Genomic DNA, 20,061 nt, shown 5'->3' with positions numbered 1-20,061 from the left:
CAGCAGAACCGGGTCCCCTAGCGGATGGCAATTTATTCGGTGACCACTTTGTGAAGGATGTAGCTAAATACGTAGGTACCTTCACTACACTCAATAAAGCCCAGTCAGGAATAAAGCGAGCCCTTCAGGCTGGTGTTTTTCACAGGGCTGGACGAGGCCGGGGACGCTCGTTTGGCCGCCAGTCCAACCAAGGCCCAAGAGAGGTAACTTTGGCCGTGGTAGAGGCGATTGGGATTCCACCCGTGGGGGAACATTCTACCCTACAAGGCAGCGCTTCAATAATCAGCGATTCGACAGGGGATCCTACCGTGGTGGCTTCCAAGCCACGGAATCAGCAGTTGAGTGCTCCAGATATTTTCACACTCCCATTGGGGGGTCGTATTCATCATTTCTTTCAAAATTGGGTTCAATTGTCTCAGGATGCTTGGATTTTAGAAACTGTTCAGGGTTTTCATCTAGATTTCTTTCAGGTCCCCGTTCAGGACAGCCACCCCAGGCAGCTGTGTTTTTCCCAGACAGAGTGTGATTTCATAGATTCAGAAATAGGAGAATTGCTGTAGAAACATGCGATAGCGAATTGCGACGAGGGCCCTTGCGGTTTCTGCAGCAATATTTTTCTGGTTTAGAAGAAAGGTGGCGGTTACAGGTTGGTACTCAACTTGAAAGAGTTCAATGGCTACATGGTTTACAAACATTTCAAGATGGAGGGTATGCATCTTTTGGCAGATCTTCTGAAGCAAGGGGACTGGATGGTACGTCTGGATCTAAAAGACGCCGATCTATCCGTTCAGATATTTCCCCCACATCGGAGGTTCTTGCAGTTCCAGTGGAAAGACCGGTGGTATGAATATTTGGTCTTTCCTTTCGGTCTTTCGCCAGCTCCATGATGTTTCACCAAGGTGTTGAAATCAGTGGTAGCTTACCTCAGGGAGCAGGGGGTTCGCATGATAGTGTATCTAGACGATATACTGATCATGGCGCAGAGGCAGGATATGGCAAGGCAACAACTGCACATGACCATTGTTACACTGCAAAATCTCGGATTTGTGTCAACGAGGCCAAATCCGTCCTCTGTCCAACCCAAACAATAGATTTTCTGGGTTTTGTGATAGACTCGCGCTTGGCTCAACTGAGTCTTCCCAGATCGAAATGCGCGACATACAAAAGGAATTACGTGCCCTGCTGTCCAAACAGACTGTCTCATTGAGAGCTATTGCCAGGATAGTGGGTCTTCTGGCGTCATCCATTCAGGCGATCTTCCCGGGTCCTCTTCATTATCGGGCCCTTCAGAGATTGAAGATTCAGCACCTACAGAAGGGTCTCTCTTACACGGATCTGGTTCCGCTGTCCTCGGAGACCCGTCAGGAGCTTCAGTGGTGGCTAGTCCATGTGGAGGCTTGGAACGGTCGAGCCATTTTCGGCTCGATTCCAGAAATAGTCATCGAGTCCGACGCCAGCTGTTGGGGCTGGGGTGCCCGTTGCGGCAATATTTCCACATCAGGGGGATGGTCCCTACAGGAGTTAGATCTTCATATAAATTGCTTAGAGCTTCTCACCGGCTCATTAGCGATCAAGACTCTGTCACCAAAGAAAGTGTCATGTTGCATCCTTCTCAGGATGGACAACATTTCGCCGGTGCGTTACATCAACACACTGGGAGGTACAAGATCCTCCATGTTAGTAGAGGTAGCGAAAGACTTCTGGCACTATTGCCTAAGTTGTCAGATATCGGTCATAGCCGAGTACATCCCGGGTCAGTTGAATTTGGTGGCGGACTGGTATTCGCGCCACCTCAGGGACTACAGCAATTGGTAACTCCAACCGTGAGTGGTTCAATGGTTACAAGTGATTTGGGGGTCTTGCCAGATCGACCTTTTTGCTTCCAGGTTGAATCGGCAGATGTCACAGTTCTTCAGCTGGAGACCGGACCCGTTGGCTCTGGCGAGGGATGCTTTCACGCAGGACTGGTCCCAGTCCCTGAATTACGCGTTTCCCCCATTCATATTGATTCCTCGAGTGTACTCACGGATAGAGCGTCAGAGGGCAGAGGTGATTTTAGTGACTCCCCTCTGGAAATCACAGCCTTGGTTTCCAAGTCTCCTGGAAGTGAGTTGCGACCTTCCCAGGAAGATCCCGGAATCACCGATGATAAGCCAGGGCCCTCATGGAGAGATGCACCCGATGGTACAGTCGGGGCAGCTGTCTCTGATGGCCTGGAGACTTTCCGGAAACATTGGCAAATGCCAGAATTTTCGGAACAGGCTTCAGCCTTTATCGATCAAGCCTGGGCCCCTTCTACCAGGGTAGCGAATCCGCCCAAACCCAAATATACTTCACTATGGGATGTTTCTTTAGTTTTGTCGCTGTTCAATAGTTGGCCCCAGAATGATCTGTTATCCGGGAAACAACTTTCTGCCAAGTTGGCTATGTTGTTACGTCTTGCTGCATGTCGACGGTCATCGGACGTCAGAGCCTTGGATATTACAGGTAGAGTGTTTACTCCGGAGGGAGTTTCTTTTAATACTACTGCCAGGACTAAGACGATGTCTAACTGTGTTGATTACCATGCTTTTCCAAGTAATGCAAAACTGTGTGTGGTGCAATGCCTTAAAGCTTACGAGGCGTGTACAAGGTCTTTTCGACCTTCAGGTGTTATGCAGTTATTAATTGCTTTGCAGAAACCATTCAAACCTGTTACAGCGGCTACGATAGCCAGGTGGTTGAAATATGTTATGCAAGAGGTGGGTATTAATACCCAGGTGTTTGGGGCGCATTCGGTTCGTGGCGCCATGTCCTCTAAGAGCTTTATGTTAGGACGTACTGTTCAGGACATTATGCGTTCGGCAGATGGGTCCTCAGAATCAACGTTTAAACAGTTTTATTATAAACCGGTTGGTGATTTTTCCTCTGTAGTATTTCAAGAGTGTTAAACTAGCATAATACGAAGCCTCCGGTCCTGTTTTAGAATAAAAAATTTGCTAGCTATCGCACCAAGAATTTTCAATTCTATTAAGGACACGGAGGTGAGGATTATCCCACCCGATTGTATAACATGCATTGTAATTTGATATTTGATATTTGATATTTATGTGTATTTGTAAAGCGCAGACGTTCGCTCCCAAGGGAGCATCATGGCGCTGAGCAAGCTGCGGAGGATAACTGAAAAAGTGGAGTGTGATGAAAGAATGAAACTAAATGGCAGCCAAAACAGAGGAGTCTGATTGTTGGTAGACCCATGTCTTGAGAAGTCCTCTGAAACTGTTCTCGTTTTCTATAAGTCTAAGGTTGGCAGGCAGGTTGTTCCAAGCCCTGGCTGCCAGAACAGTGAAAGATTTCCCACCTTTGGTCTTGTATTTGTATCTGGGGATTGTGACAAGATTTGTCCCGGAGGATCTCAAGCAACGCGGGGGATTATAGCGCGTGAAGCGATTTGCAAAGTAGTGGGGTCCTGTATTTTGAATGGTTTTGAAAACTGTAAGGAGCAGTTTAAAGAGGATTCTTTTATGCAACGGCAGCCAGTGCAGCGAATTTAGTGCTGCAGACGCAGATGACCTTCTAGGGAGTTGTAAAACCAGCCTGGCTGCTGCATGTTGTATGCTCTGCAGCTTTCTGAGGGTAGATTTTTTCACTCCGGCCATAAGACCATTGTAGTAGTCAAGTCGGGAAAGAATGAGGGCTACCGCGACTGACTTTCTAGCTGCAATTGGAAGGAAATCAAATAATTTCTTCAGAGATTTTATTTGTCCAAAACAGTGACCGGCAGTAATCCTAACGTGGTCATCGAAGGAGAGGGATGAATCGGATTGCACGCCTAGGTTCCGGGCTGATGGTACTGCGCTGGGAGGGGCTTCCGATCCTAAGGGCCACCAGTCTTTCGGACAAAAAGCCAGATTTTTACCCAGTGGGATGATTTCTGTCTTGGCGCTGTTGCATCTTAGGTGGTTGGTATTTAGCCATTTGAAAACATCAGAGAGACAGTTTTTGAACCGAAGGTCTGCGTCAGTCCACTGTTTGTCAATGGTGACGACCAATTGAGTGTCGTCAGCATAAGACGTGACAAGAATCCCATGTGATTCTATCACAGCTAGGAGGGGTGCCATATAGATGTTAAAAAATAGAGGACTTAATATAGACCCCTGGGGCACTCCAGATGTAATGGATTTTTCGCAGGATAGATAGGGACCGAGGGACACAGTCTGGGACCTATTAGATAGAAAAGATGAAATCCAGGCCAAGGCTGTGTCTGTCACGCCAATCTCTCGCATTCTATTTATTAAGATGGCATGCGAGATAGTGTCGAACGCTGCTGTGAGGTCGAGCAGGATGAGGACAGCTTGCTTGCCCTCATCCTGCAGGAATTTGATGGAGTCAGCAAGTTCGATCAGAGCTGTTTCGGTGGAGTGACCGGAGCGAAAACCCGATTGTTGAGGGTACAAGATGTTATGAGCCTCTGCAAATGTTTTAAGCTCCTCATGTACTAAATGCTCCGTGATTTTGCCAGGGACAGGAAGTAAGGAGATGGGGCGCATGTTGGTCAGGTCCGTTGGCGATTTGTTCTGCTTTTTCAACAAGGGTTTTACGGTGGCCTTCTTCCAGTCATCAGGAACAAGTCCGGAATCGAGGGATTCATTAATAATGGCATTAATGTATGGGTTAACTGCCTCTATCAGGTGATGTAAAATGATAGGGGGACAGGAGTCAGTGGGCGCTCCTGATTTACAGGCCCGAATTGCCTTGCCAGTTTGTTGCAGGGAGACAGATTTAAAACTGGAGAGAGGAGGGTAGTTAACTGTTACCTCTAAGGGATTTGTCGGAGGGGGAGGAAAATCTTTCTGGATGTTGACGATTTTGTCAACAAAGAAGTCTGCAATTTGGTTGCATAAGCTCTCTGAGGGGGGTATTTCAGTGGTGAGGGCTTTCGGATGGGTGAAGGACTTAACTATAGTAAAGATAGTTTTTTGGTTTTGGTGGGCTTCTGTTATGAGCTTAGTGAAATATTCCTTTTTTGCTGTTTTTATGTCAGCAAGGTATAATTTCCTCTGTTGTACATAACATGTTCTAGAGACTGTGTTGTATGTTTGTCTCCAGTGTCTTTCTAATTTCCGACATAGAAGGTGACTATCGGCTAAGGTCTGAGTGAACCAGGGGGCATTGGGTTTTTTCTTCTTTGGACCTTTTTCCTGATGATTTTTGGACTCGGTATTGGCCGAGACAATTTGGTTCATCCAGATGTGGAAGTTGCAGGAGTCAGTTTCAACATCTCCAGTTATTATAGGGGATGGGGGTAGTGGTTTGGACTCCAGCTTTATGCGTTCGGTCACCTTCTTCCAGTTAACTGTAAATGGGACTGAGGTACGCCTAGTGCTGGGTAGGGTAGGAAGAGGTATCGTAATATCAAACGGGATAAAATAATGATCGGTCCAAATTTGAGGTAACGGGGAGGACGTGGAGAGGGTTGTGAGATTGGAACAAATGCCATCAAGAGTGTGTCCAGCACTGTGAGTGGCAGTGTAATAGCTTGCCCTCCCATGTTTATAGTCGGTGTTTGCAGATTTTACGGGCATTTTTTTCTCATTCTTCCAGGTTCTGAGAAGAAGATGGACTGAGTATGTTTCCAGTTAAAGGAATTATTTCCAGTTGGCTGTTCTTCCATGTTGGAGGATGTTTATGTTGGATTTCAAGAACTTATGGACTTATGTTCGAGGCAAAGAAAGAGGAGGATATACGGTATTGCCTAGGTCTTATGGACTGTTACAGGAAGTGATGTGGTGTTTTGCATCATGGGAAATGTAGTTTTTGTTTTAATATACAAAAGATTTCATTGGCTGCTGTGTGTAGCATTAAAATGAAAGAGAAGCATAATCCTCTCCTCCGTGTCCTTAATAGAATTGAAAATAATTGGCGCGATAGATAGCTAATTTTTTATTGTGTGCACCATTCCCGACTTGCGTTAGATAAGGGATGTACAACAGATCCATGTCAGATTTTGAGCAAATGCACACAAGAGGCGTTCAATCTGCAGTGGCGGTTCTTTCCTTAGGGCGTAGGGGCGGCGCCCTCTGTGTTTTCTGTTAAAGGAATTGTCGTGTCACTCAGTGTGGGTCCGGCAGCAGTCACAGGTCGGTGTCAGGCAGGCACATTTGATTCACCAGCCTCCTCAGTTACACTTTGCTGGGCCGATGATCCCTCAGCCATTGGGCCTGTGAGGTCATCAGCTCATCAAAGCCCTGACTTTCAGTGGTAAAGGTACTCCCCAAATGACGTCGCTCGTAAAGGCATCCTCAGGCATTTCAGGCTTCATCCCTGAAGTTCTGAGGCTGCATGTCAATAAGGAAAGTCACACCCCCACCTCTCCGATCACGTGTGGTGTAGAATCACTAACTCCACCCAGCAGCGTCGCAGCAGCGTCGCAACGTCAAGCTCCATGTTTTTTTTTAAAACGTGGTGGGCTCCTGCAGCTGCACGCTAGGACTTTGGAAGGCTTAGTGCAGTAAAGGAAGGCAACAGGCAGCTGCAGCCTCCCTCGTAGGAGCCGCCTGAATCCAGTGCTTGTGCTAGAAAGGGTTAGTCTCTGGGCAGACTGGACCCCGGATTTGTTCTTATCACCACGGGCTGCCTCCAGTAGAGTTCAGAGAGTGTGTGTGCCTCAGAGGAAATAACACCACTCATAAGGCGGAAGGAAGGAGAGAAGGAGTGAGTGAGGCTAGAGACAAGTAATGAGCGCCCGGCCTCCTTCCCTGACCCCTGCACATCTGGAGACTCCCGGACTCCTCGGTGCCTCATCCTTCTTTCTTGTTGCAAACCAGTCTTCCTTCGGGGGCCCTCAGTTGTCTTGTTGGAAAACAAGGGGGAGAGCAAGGGATGGTGTTCACCCGTGGTGAACGGAGAATACTCCCATTCCCCTGGTTGTTTCCCTCAGTTGTCTTCCCTGCCGGCTTGTGTACCTCCCTGCACGCCTTCTGTGTACTTTCCCTGCCCCACTCCTCTTTCACGGACTACACTGGTATCCCGGCTTGCTTCTCCTCCGAGATTGGCGGTGGCTGCTGCTGGCCACTGCTGGGAGCCCTGCTGCTGATGGCCACCCTCAATGGCCAGGGGTGTCCCCTGCTAGCCGAGGAGCCCTCCTGCCAAGGTGCCTTTGACCACTACTTCGTGCTGGACAAGAAAGTATAGCCTTATTCATCTACAAGAGTCCGATTCTCAGAGCACTGTAATGAAGTGCATGGATTTGTAAGAGTGGCAAGTAGAAACAAATAAAGCAAATATCCCTGTTCCAGGCTGCTAGTGGGGAGGGAGACTATGGATTAAAGAACCCTCCATTAGGTATCCTCTATTTCCCAACTACTCTTCTATGTTTAACCACGAATGCAATGAATCTATAAATAATTGTGCATACCTCATCGGTTCGGATGAACTGCAAATACTCCAGTGCCTCTTTACATTTCCTAATATTTAAATTCCTCACTTGAGGTTTCACTTGCCGTGTTCTCTGTTCTTTATACAACTCACAAATAAAGACGATATGCAGTTGCGATTGGGTCACTATTGAATTGCATGGGCATGGTATCAGGTCTTTCACAGAATACACATTAGAGGGTTGGTACACCAATATTTGGGCCAAAGCAAGACTAAATCGTAATAGGTAAAATCTCTGCTGGCATTGCTCCCGGCACTGGATGGTGTTGGGAGTAGAAACGGCTGCAGAGCAGGTACAAGTCCTTCTACAAGAAATCGCAAGCCTAAGATCAGAGATATCTGGTGACACATCACTAAAGAATGCTAAGGAAGCCGTAGACCACCCAGGGAAAACTTTGAATGACTTTGAAACAAATGCACAACAGAAGAAACTTGAGAAATTAGCAAAGGACATAAGATTCTATGAAAAGAAAAACACATATCCATATCTTAACGAAGATTACTACAAGCAAGACAATCAAGGCCGTTTCACAGGAAGAGGCAGAGGAGGATACCGGGGCCGTAGAAATGTCACCACATTCTCACACTCGTTATACAGTACAGACAGCGATACTGATCAAGGAGGATTAAACCAAGGCTACAGATACCAAACCAATTGGAACTAACCACAAGGTCCTTACCCTCCTTTTTTAGGAAGAGAGGCACATCACAAGGACAGAATACCCCCAAACCCAACTGGGACAGTGTATGAGGGAGAGCACAGAAACAGGTACATTTCCCAACGGAAAGTCATGGGGAGATAGCAACACGCAGGAAGGTCTACAGATGGTAGCGGCAAGATTGTGCCCAGTGGTTAACTTATCATCTTAGTCTCTGAAGGAAGATGAGACAAGGATCCTGAGCAAGGGTTTATCTTTTGTCCCTACAGCACATCCCAATCTATTTGGCATTAAAACTGAGCTAATGAAGTTTTTTCGAAAAATCAGACTTCGATATTTCTTCAGAGATGCCCCTCAGATAAGTAGGACATCCAATACCGGGCTCAGAATACCCTCCACTTTCGCCCCCCCGGCTAGCACTATGACTAATCAAATTCTTGCCTATGAACATACAGTCTTGAAAGATGTGAATAAAACGCTGGAAGCACATAAACATACCAAGCTCAATGTCACCGGCCAAGAACGAAGAGCACTCATCGCATTGCGAACTAATAAGGAGATTGTGATTAAACCCGCTGACAAAGGGAGCGATTGTGGTGCAGGACATTGACAAGTATAAAGAGAAGATCCTAAAACAACTTGGAGATGGGGTGAGTTACATGAAATTGCGCAAGGATCCAACCAAGGAACTAGCAGAGGAGATTCTCATCCTTACAAAGAAAGGCAGAGAACAAGGATTTGTGAGTGAACACAAATTCAGGTACTTGAACCAGAGCGATCCACGGCTACCAACCATGTACACTTTACCAAAGATCCATAAGAACATGCAAGAACCTCCTGGGTGACCCATTGTCTCAGGTTGCGGTTTAATCCTGAAACACTCTGTAAATATATCGACGTATTCCTAAAACCAATTGCAGAGGATACAGTCACATATTTGCAAGACACTGTACAGACGATTAATCTGGTAGATGGCTTAGAATTTGATCCCACTACTCAATTGCTAGTGACATGTGATATACTCTCTCTGTACACTAGTATCCCCCAGATTGAAGCCCTGAGAGTCATCTAAAGAGTACGACCTGCACCGATGGCTGTGCCCACAGAATTCATTATTTCACTCTCGACCATCGCCATGACCAAGAATTTCTTTATCTTTCAAGGATGTTTCTACCTCCAAACAAAGGGCGTCGCGATGGGGGAAGCCCTCGCGCTGGACTTGGCCATTATCTACATGGACGACTTCGAACAGAAATATGTTCTCACTACCAACAACCCGCACCGAGACCAGGTCATTTGGTGGCGACGGTACATCGATGATGTGCTCATGCTGTGGACAGGGACAAAGACTGAATTGGATACGTTCCACCACTGGTTGAACCAGCAGAGCCCAGACATTCAGTTTACCCTCCAATCAGATGACAGCAAGGTAGATTTTCTGGATATTACCATCTTCCATGAAGACAATCAACTCTCCACCACCCTATACCGAAAACCAGCAGAACGCAACTCTCTACTACAATATAACAGTCATCACCCGAGGGCACTCAGAGACAACCTACCTGTAGGCCAGTTTTTGAGAATACGCCGTAATTGCACCAAGAGAATGGACTACTTTAATGAATCAGAAGATCTTAGCCGTAGACTCCTTGAGAGAGGCTACCCTCTCAGACTTATCAAAAAAGCGCAGAAAAGGGCATGGTATAGCCCCCGTGAGACCCTGCTAACTAACCAAGAGAAGGCCGGCGAGAACCAAGAGAGGATGATCTGTGTAACGACATTTTGCACACAAAGTAACAATATCCGTAAAATCATCAATAAACACTGGACACTGGTTGCGGATGACATTAATCAACATGATCCCCCAATGCATGCGTTCAAAAAAGCTAAAAGCATCAGAGACCATGTGGTCTGCTCTTTCTTGGGTACCCCTGAACCACCATCCTTGAGATTAATATGGAACCTACCAGCTACAACAGGCCATTTTAAGTGTGGCCACTGCAAGGCCGGTGAAACGACTATACAAACAAAACAATTCACTTACAGACACCACAAAGTAAACCTTAAGTATTTCACGAATTGCAACACGAGCTGTGAAATTTACTGCATCGTATGTCCTTGTGGTTTGGCATACGTAGGACAAACACAACAAAAGATAAAAGCTCGCATCCTACAACATCACAGCAGAATTAGGTGCGAAGTAGAGGGCGCTCCTTTGGTCGAACATTGCAAGACAGCTCATCACAAATTAGATGATTTCAAATGGGTGGTCCTTGAAAAAGTAACCTTGGGCCCCAGAGGTGGTAATGTGGCCCAGATCCTCAACCTTAGAGAAAGTAATTGGATGACCCTCCTTGATACCATCCAGGATGGTCTGAATGAACATGATGTACGCTATGCACAGTTAGCTTGCTTATGCTAACAATACCTTTACAGCATTGTTACTATATATGTGAAATGCCTTTCTATGCTCTATCTCCCCTGCAGGTCTAACACAGATGAACAAAAAATGTAAAGATGTTCTAATATTTATATTTCTCTTATTTCAATATGTTGTCAAATATTATCAGTATGGACCTGTAATCATTTATGCTACCACAAAAGCATTAGCCATACACGATGCATCAAGGAACATTAAGCAAACCCTTACTGTGAGCCCGAAAAAACTGTCCACAGGCCCCTTTACGTTTCACTGAGGACCATCCTTTATCCTGGCACAGGTGTACATTACTAATGTATTTATTTTATTACCATGGGAATATTTCAACTGACTTTGCTATGCTTTTCGTTACCAATACATGTATTTTAATACTATGGGAACATTTGACCCGATTCAGCTATCCCTTCCCTTAATTTGCCAAAAATGTTAGACATTTATAATAAACACAAGCTAAATGCAGAACTGTCTGGGCATTTGTCTTTCTAAAATTACCTTTGAAAATACACACTATCTTTTTTTTTGTTAAATATATTTTTATTGAAAGTACAAGAAGCAAGAGAAAAAGAAGTAAGAGAAAGATAGAAACACAATAAATGCGACAAGAGCCCTCGCAGGAGCTCACTCTACATGGCCAAGGAGCGTTAATATTGCTAAAGATTGGCCACCCTAGCGAGGATGATTCTTAAAGTTCGCCAGCCAACAATGTTGTCCCCAACGGGAAGTCCTTAGAAAGGCTTCGGTTCACAGTGGCGCCAGGCAAAAGCCATCCAAGCCAGGGGCTCATTCGATCAGTCTAATTTGCGCCTCCTTGTTTCTTGGCCATAAGAAGAACAGTGCAGCGAGGTTAAACACAAAGACCCACCCCCCATAGAGATAGATAGAACAAAACTCCCCCCCCAAACTCCTTCAACCCTCCAACCCCCCACCCCCCAGTGGTGGCAGCCAAGTAACAGGCACACATCCGAACATTCTCTCACACTTGAAACAAATGGAGTGCACGTAGAGTGGGCGGGCAGACCGCCGACGGTAAGCCTCGAGAAAGGAGGCGAACTAGTGGGCCCCATCTAAAGATGACGTTTTTGAAATCTCCTCTGAAAATATCCGCCATACGTTCCATACTCAGCAGTTTCCACAACCTTGCCTACCAGAGGGAAAGTGCAGGGGCCTCCTTCTTTTTCCAAGCCGTCGCCAAGGTCAACTTGGCCGCACCCATGCAGAGCCAAAGGATTTGCTTATCTGCTCTAGTCTGATGCTCCAGGAGCGGATCACGGAGACCCAAGAGAACGAAGCCTATCGAGTCAGGAATCGGGTAGCCCAGTACTTCCTTGATCTGGGACAGTATCTCCTCCCAGTAGGGGCGAATGACAGGGCAGTCCCACCAAATATGGAGAAAATCCCCCAAGAGACCACATCCTCGCCAACATCTATCCGACGCAGAGGGAAAAATCTTTTTCAACCGGGCTGGGTAAAGATACCAGTCCAGCATCGTTTTCATATGGGCCTCCCTGAGGTCGATGGAATGGTTAAATCTGTGTAAGTCACGCCAGAGGTGAGTTCACTCCTCGTCGGAGACATCCCGTCCCAGGTGCTCTTCCCACAAACTCATGTATCTAGGGCGAGGCGAGATAGCCGTGGCAAGTAGAAGGCACAAGAGGAATGAGATCACCCCCCTCATGGATGTTGCGCGGGTGATAAAGGATTCGAAATCTGTGGGAGGCCTTGTCGCTGCATCCCGCACCTCCGGTGACAACGCCCAGTGTAGCATTTGGGCATGCCGGTAACGCTCGGACGGTAACACCGCATATCACGCATGCAATTATGGAAGGTGAGCGGCTCATAACCATGAAACAAGTGTGTGAGCGCGTGGCAACCTCCCGTTCTCCACCCATCAAAGGGGCCCTCCACGAGAGCCGGTGGAAAGGCCGGGTTAAAATGTATAGGGGTGAAGGGGGACGGGAAGGAGGTCCACCTCTCATCGCCAGATCACCGAGTCTGTCTTCTGTTGCTGTAAGACCAGAATACACTAGCATTTAGCGGCTGCAGGCACGCGTGGCACGCTTATTTAAATGGAGAAGCGTCTGCCGCTCTGCCTCTCCTGCCGACGCTTTCGACAGCTTAGGAAGACCCGCGGTAAGCAACCACCTCCCCTGATTACGGCCCAGTCTAGATAGCGGTAGAAGGTCTAGCTCTTTCAGAACTATTTAGACAGCTGTCCCATGTCTTTTGTAGATTTATTTCTGGACCACACTTCCCGTGAAAGGATTTGAGCCTATTGGGACCTTAACTAATGGATTTGAAGGACCCTATATTACAATAACAGAGGGAAATCTGACCATTCAGCATGAGAGGTGTAATATTGTGATGCATTCTGTAGCTGGGAGTGGGCGGAGCTAGGGGACCAGAGGAAGAGGAGGAGCAGAGACAGGAAAGAGGCAGTTAGAGTAGGGACAGGGACACAAGCAGAAGCACAGAATAAAGCTCTCATAAATATAAGCATTTGTCTGTCATCATTACTGCCACGACACGACAACTGGCGACGAGGGTGGGATTGGTGTAGGCCCCACCCACATAACCCTGAAGGAGTGTCCTGTCCCGGGCAGCGTAAAGAGAAGAGGAAAATGCTGTCGTGAAAAACGAGGCCGCCGCCCAGATCCAGAGGCCAGCGGTAGCTGCCCCTGCTCCACAGTCCGGCAACTGTGTAGAGCCCAGAGGGAGCGAAAGCAGTAAGCGCTGGGGCGTTTGGAAGAGGTGTGCCTGGTCGCGCCAAAAACGCGACTCACCCCTGATGCGTGCAAGTTGGCACGCGCTGCATGAGGAGAGGTCTGGAGCCCACCCCGACTCTGCCTGTCGCTCCAATTGACGAAGGAGCGCCCCTGATGCTGCCTGGTGCCCCAGAAAAGCCCCACTGATCAGCGCTATCGAGCGCCAAAGAAGACTGAGTTTAAGCGCCACTCGGCGCTTACATCGGGATCTCACCCCCGATGCGTGAGACTTGGCAAGCTGTCGCCGAGTAAGCGCGTGACCCAGAGAAGCAAGGCGGGAGCCCACCCCGACCTCACCTGAACGTGGCAGCGCTGGAAAGGGTGTGGAGACCTGGAGAAGTATTGCTGCCTCTGAGACCGGCTGCCGGTGCGTCCTGTTTGAATCGGCCCTGGTTAGAATAAACAGAGGGGAAGTCTTGTGTTAATTGAGAGTTCAGTGATGGCGGCCATCTTGAAGTCAGGCAGCCATAAGGACAGATTCCATGGGGAAATTATAGGCGGCCATTTTGAGGTCAGGCAGTGTAAGCCATTAAGAAATAAACACTGGTACATGCAAAACAAGCATTGATACCTGCAAAACAAGCACTGGCAAAAGCAATGAACAAGCAAACAAGCATTGGTAAATGCACCACAAGTAGTGGCGAAGACCAAACAAACATTGGCAATGACCAAACAAGCATTGGTGAAGACAAGAGACAAGTAATCAAGCATTGGTAAATGCCTGGCAAGCATCGGCAAAGGCAAGAAACAAGCAAACAAGCATTGGCAAAAACAAGAGTGAAAAGGACAAACAAGCACGAGCCAATGCAAGAGTATGGCGACAAACTAGCACAAGCAACGGCGAGAGTGAAACGCAAGCCGCAAGCAAGCACGCATTGGTAAATGCAAAGCAAGCATTAGCAAAGACCAAACAAGCATTGGCAAACAAAACAAGAGGCAAGCAAACTAGCCTAAGCAAATGCAAGTGGTGCAAGAAAACAAGCACTGGCAAATATAAGAAGTATGATGAAACAAGCACAAGCAAATGCAAAAGACAAATAAAGACAACGGTGAGGACAAACTGAAGAGTGCAGAATTGCAGAAGACCCCAAGAGGGCAGTCCTGCAGAAGACCCCGAAGAGGGCAGAATTGCAGAAGACCCCGAAGAGGGCAGTCCTGCAGAAGACCCCGAAGAGGGCAGAATTGCAGAAGACCCAGAAGAAGGCAGTACCAGAAACAAGCGAAGATCGCACTGAATGTAAACAAGCACGAGTATAAGAAACATGAAGTGAAAGGAGCAAAGGGCCAATGAACACAGCAAACACTGGCAAGCGCAAGATATGCATGAAAACAAGCACAAACCCGGACAAACCTCGAATGCGACAAACACAAGCAAAGGCAAGTGCCAAAGCAAACGTTCAGCACCACGTGGAGACAAACAACTCAAAAGTAACAGAGGCTAATAAAATAAATGATCCAGAAGTATGAGTAGATGAATGTCAAGGAAGCCTTCTCTCATCAACTAAGCAATTGAAGGACCTGTACTACTCCAGAAGAGACGCATGAACGAACAAGATATCAAATGTGCCAGGCACCATCGCGGAAGAACTATCAACCACCTGCAGCTAGCATGCGACTCTAAGGAAAGGGAGCCATGAGTTACGCATAGTGTAGCTGAGTGGTGGCCAGTCTAAATTCAAGAAATCCAAGTTCACTCACTGGCGCATACTGAGAGAGTTGCGAAGCTTCCCAACCTCAAAGCAAACGACCAGACCAAGGATCTCGGCTGAAGAGAGTCAGCAAAGAAGACGGGAAGCAAAGTGAACAGTCCTTTGCCTGTAGTAGTGTCATATGGTTACTGCGTTTCTATATACTGTGTTAAGTTAGCATGAGTTTATTAAATGTTTAAACACCATATTTTCCTTCGGCTTCAGTTTGTGCACGACACCTAATTGTTATTGTAGCTTTCAACCTAGACGAAAGATGTGATTTATTTGAGAATAATATGTTATTGCCCTGATATCAGTCGTGCTTGGTACACTTGGTACAAATGTCTGCACACTGAGAACTGCACCCTCTAAGAATAACCTAACACAAGGTTGCTGAAGGCCTGATCCTCGCACCACATTAGACATAACACAAATAATGTCGCTGCCAACATTGGCCTCTACTCGGGTTTAAGATAGAGTTACAGGGAATGAATCAACACACTTGATGCTTCGCATGCAGAGAGCTGGTAGCTGTTGATGTGATCTCCTCCTACAGAGAATTAGAGGTATGGGCCCGCCCTGCTAGAACCCAAATGAGACCTTCTTAGATATAATATAATATTCTAAATAGGGTGCGCGAAATATAGGTGATACAGATTTCTATAGATTTTGCATTATAATATGCTATCACCGTTCGCTTATTATGGACTAGTGACTATGCTGCTAACTCTGATTTTTATAATATGTATGTTGATATTATACAAGATACTGCGTTTGAGAACTTTGCATTGAAAAATAAACATTTCAAACTTGCACGTGTGTTCTTTGCCTCCCAGTTTCGGTTTGTAATGATTATATAACGAAAGAGTGTTCATGTGTTCCACGATACCTGAGGTACCCTAAGTTCATGTTCTGGATTGTCTAAGTCATTGGGAAGTTATTACTACCGATGAGACACTGTAGCTAGCTTGGTAAGGGGATTTCTGAAACAAAGGTGAGTTTTGGGTCACCCTAACTCACCCAGGTTCTAGATCTCTGTGCACAGTTCTGTGGGAGAACGGAAACCCTGCTACATGGCGCCCATACGTTGTTGGCCTTGTATCATGACACTCGAGTAGTATATCATTCAAACCTTAACCCCTTCATTCCCGTTTCCGGAAAACGGCGGTGTCGGAAAAACCTACCTATTTTTGATATAGGTCTTTTTCAAGCTTGATTCTATCTAAAAACGGTTTCCTTGAATTACTACCCAGTTGTGCTACAAAGTAATCTTTGTTTTTTCACTTTCCTGTGCTGACATGGCACAAGCCGTGGACATCCCGCAGCATAGTCGCATTGCGGTGCGTGACCATTTGCGGGCTTATGATGTTCCTGTGGAAGGCTTGGCTGTCGTTCTGGTGGTGAGTGCGGAACATGCTTACCCGTACGAGCTGTTTTATTCGTGGGTGATATTTCCGCCGGTGAACGCTAATTCTGGTGTTTTCCACTCCTACACTGCTACGGCTGTACCGGCTGCGTGTGCTCCGTACAGAGCACTGGAGGTTCCTATAGACGCTTGGCAGCATGGAGTTTGGTTTGGTGGCGCCCTACCACACGCTTTAACCGCTCCGAGGTTGGGTCCTTTGTCCATTCCGGGCACACCTTGGCCCGCTTTGGCTGGATTCACCCCACACCCTAATCGGGCCACTTGTGGCATAGCTGATCTGCGGCAACTTCATGAAGTTGCGGTGGAAGTGATTAGAGCGCTTGTTCATTACACTAGCCGTAATGTTCAAGACGTAGCCCCTAGGGGAGCACAGCTTCGTGCAGAACAGGCTGGTTTGAAAATCAATCCTGTCATGGTGAATTCCGTGATGGGCAAAAAGCCGCAGGACAAGGTTGATTTTCCGTTCTGGCTTGCTGAGAAATTCGGCCAGCTAGAAGCTGTGTTTCCTAATACGAATCCTGGTGATAAGCACCGGATTCTTACACTAAGTTTACCGAAAGATTTGGCACCTGAGCTTGTTGACTGTGAGACCTGGGGTAAGACTTTTGCAGCGGTCTATTTGAGGTGCTACGGCACACCGTCTGTGACCAATCTGGGTGCGGTCCTTAAACGTGTTCAGGATGAACATGGACCGGAGTCAGTGGTCGAATTGGGTATGCGCCTGTGTGGCTCCTTTGATGTGGTTTGCGATCTGATCCTTGCAAATGTCAAGGGAGATGCAGTGAACTTTCAGGTTGCTAACGCTTTGGCGTTGATTCCAGAGGCCGAAAGACCCCGTCAGTTGGCAAGGATAATTGTGGCTGCTTATAAAACGGTTGGCCGCAATGCAAAAGGGCTTAAGGCTTTTCCTGACAAAGAAAAAAAGCAGCCCCAGGGGCAGACTTCGGAAACTAGTGGTCAACCAAAGTCCAAGAAACAAAATTGGCCTAAAAAGCAGAATCAGGGTGAGCAACAACAACAACAAACACAGGTCTCTGCTCCTGCGTCTCCGTTGCCTGCGCAGTCGGATCGTGTTTATGATTTGCGCGACCGTGCGATGATTAAATCGCCTGAGAGGTTTCAGGCTTCTGACCAACGCTCTCCTCGTTCCTTTCAGGCCTCATCGGCCCCGTCAACCGGTGGTGGAGGGGGCGGCAGGGGCCGGGGTGGCCAGCAAGGACGTGGTCAGCCCCGCCCACGAGCCGGTGGAGATCAGCAGGAAGGCGCTACGCCGAAGAGACCACAGTTTGCCACGAAGAAAGTCGCCGCCCTGACAGCGCATCGATATGCCCCAGATAGTGAGAACGCGGCTTCGGAATCTGACGTGGGCTCTGACCTTGCTGGACAGCGCGGCAGAGATTACCATAGTGAGAGAGGCCCTCCGTCCACTGTTGAAGGTGACAGCGACTGACACTTATGTTGTAATTGAAACTGCTGATACGCATGTTGCTCCCCCTGAACGTCTTTTTAAATTGTCCTGTTAATAGAGGGTGACATGCAGCGAACTGTAAAAAGGGTATTTTGGGAAAATCTCTCGTCCACGTATGATATTTTGCTTTCGGAGGCTGACTGGCCCCCACCTTTTGTTCTCGCAGCTCCGCGGGGGGAGGAGGTAATCCTGCCCAGTTTCGCGCACACTGTATCGAGAGTGGAAGCGCTGCATTTTGCAGAAGAGTGGGCTCTGGCGCTTGCGCCGGCTGTGTACCGCAATCAGTGTGGCTGGGATAAATTGTCTCCAAGCCATGAGATTCCGTTACGGTCTCAGCCGCAGCCTCAACCTCAATATCCCATACGGCGTGAAGCCAAAGCTTCAGTCGCGGCTATCCTTGAACAATTGGAATATCAAGGTGTAATTGAAACGTGTGTGTCACCGATGAATAACCCCCTTTTTACTGTGAACAAGCCGGACGGCTCATATCGTTTGGTTTTGGATTATAGGCATTTAAACTCGCATTGCTGTAACTGCGCAGTACAGAATACTCATGGCTCTGCGTTAGTGAATAGTCTTGAGCGTAAACGGTTCAAAACCACACTTGACATTTCCAATGGTTTTTATGCCCATTGATTAGACGGTCTAAGTTCCCAATGGACCAGTTTTACATTCGGCGGTGTGCAAAAAATGTTTCGGCGTCTCCCAATGGGCTACAAGAACAGTCCTGGAGTATTCTCCGCCCGCATTGTCTCTCTTCTGGAGGGCATCGACCCAGTTGCTTGTTCGTATGTGGATGACATTTATCTCACAGACGACGATCTTTGGGAGCATCTGTGTCGAGTAAATAGCATAATTTGTAACTTTGCTGACATAGGTTACAAGTTTAACTTTGCAAAGTTGCACATTGCAGAGTACACAGTGTTGTTTCTCGGCTACGAGCTTAACAACGAGGGGAAGGGTTTAGCACCTCACTTCCTGGAAAAGTGCGCACAGCGGCGCTCTCCGACAACACTGAAAAAATTACAATCTCTACTGGGCTTCTTGAATTTCGGAAGGACTTACATTCCAGAATATGCCCAGCGTATCAAGCCTTTGTATGCTTTGATACAACCATCTTTTTCCAAATCATGCTGGCTGCCTGAGCATTCAGCCATTCTGCAGTCTTTGCAGGCTGATTTGCTCGCTTCTGAATACTTACAGACTCGTGATAACCAGACCAACCTGGTGATAAGAATTATCCCTGGGGCGGTGGGTTTCACGTACCTGACCTTTAATGAAGGAGATACAGTACCTATTGCTTACAAGTCACACTTGTACACTTCGGCTGAACTGTGTTTTTCCACTGTGGAGAAAGTTTTAACGGCTGTGCAGATGGCAATTCTTAAGGAACGATCCCTGTCACAAGGAAAACGCATGTTGGTTGTAACCCCGTGTCCTGCCTTGGAGGCAGTTACGAAAGCCAGTGTACCTAATTCCAAAGCTTTGCACCCTCGGTGGATTCAGTGAGCTGCATCCTTGACGTCCCAGGATGTCACGTTTATTTTTGACGCCACATTACGGTCGCATGAGTATTTACAGTATGAATTTGTTCATCCTGCTCCTTTAGCAATGCGGCCGTTGGAGGATTTCCATTGCATTATTTACACTGATGGTTCGGCGCAGGTTGCGCATGGCTCTAAACATGCCTACGTTTCCGCTTGCGCCATTGTGGTCGGTGCCATGGTGAACGAGGAGTTCAAGTCCAGTGTCGTGCACACGCAGACGCTTGGGGACTGCACCGCACAATTAGCAGAGCTTCGTGCTCTGCTGCTTGCGTTGGAGTACGCAGATCCTAGTGTGACGACTTTGATCGTAAGTGACTCCTACTACTGTGTCCAGTCTTACAATGAAAACTTGTTCTTTTGGATTCAGAATAAATTTCATGATTCCAAGGGTAGCACAATAAAACATAAAATGATCTGGGTCCGAGTGGCGGAACTTAAAGAGAAGTTGCCACTCGTGTTTGTGATTCATACTCTCGGTCATCAGCGCGTGGGGGTCCACGCTGTTGGCAATTCGCTTGCTGATGAAGCAGCGAAGTCAGCGGTATCAAAATACTTAGTTGCAGCAGTCACGAGGTCCAAAAGCAAAATAGATGATGACATCTTGGCAGCTGTTGCTGCAACAGAGAAGGGAAGTAAATATCCTGCGGGGTTCCCT

General features: G+C 47.4%; 1 protein-coding gene across 1 annotated transcript in view; it reads right to left on the bottom strand.

Moving 5' to 3' along the window:
- LOC147710895 (alkaline phosphatase, tissue-nonspecific isozyme-like) overlaps positions 1-13,668 on the bottom strand; it is a 380,338-nt gene extending 366,670 nt beyond the window's left edge. The window contains exon 1 of the mRNA XM_086921666.1: positions 13,575-13,668. The gene's annotated coding sequence lies outside the window, so the exon portion shown is untranslated. The remainder of the gene's footprint in view (positions 1-13,574) is intronic.
- Between the last annotated feature and the right edge of the window lie 6,393 nt (positions 13,669-20,061).

Source organism: Lissotriton vulgaris, chromosome 5 (assembly GCF_964263255.1).
Source record: "Lissotriton vulgaris chromosome 5, aLisVul1.2, whole genome shotgun sequence".
Classification (NCBI taxonomy): Eukaryota; Metazoa; Chordata; class Amphibia; order Caudata; family Salamandridae; genus Lissotriton; species Lissotriton vulgaris.
Note: the sequence above shows the minus strand (reverse complement) of the source record. Positions and strands in the feature narration are given on the sequence as shown.